Here is a 522-nt window from a genome sequence, read left to right as displayed (position 1 = left end):
TGTCAAAAATGACCGACATTGGAAATTAATGGGAAATACGAAAACATTTGAAAACTCAGTGAGTCTTTTAGTGGTACAAACTGCAAATCAGCCACTGATCAGAAAAAAAGTGTGCAGCAATCAAGGGGTGACTCTCTAGAATATCAGGAGTGCAAAATAGACACCCACACACGCACATACACATATACACAGTGAAATGAACTGGTAAGACTGGAACAGAGCAAATTTAGAAAATATGTTAAATAAAATAAAGAAATTAAAAAAAAAATACAAAAGAGGCTCTCTCTCTCGCGCGCACACACACACACGTCCCTCCACGGCTCGTGCCTCAATAGCTGGTCCCTCCACAGCTGGTCCTTCTGCAGCTGGTCCCTGCGGAGCTGGTTCTTCCACGGCTGGTGCCTCCACGGCTGGTCCCTTCGGAGCTGTTGCGTCCACGGCTGGTCCTTCTGCAGCTGGTCCCTTCGGAGCTGGTGCCTCCACGGCTGGTCCTTCTGCAGCTGGTCCCTTCGGAGCTGGTGC

Source organism: Sinocyclocheilus grahami, unplaced genomic scaffold (assembly GCF_001515645.1).
Source record: "Sinocyclocheilus grahami isolate Dianchi unplaced genomic scaffold, SAMN03320097.WGS_v1.1 scaffold973.1, whole genome shotgun sequence".
Lineage (NCBI taxonomy): Eukaryota > Metazoa > Chordata > Actinopteri > Cypriniformes > Cyprinidae > Sinocyclocheilus > Sinocyclocheilus grahami.
The sequence above is the reverse complement of the archived record's forward strand: the minus strand, read 5'-3'. Positions refer to the sequence as shown.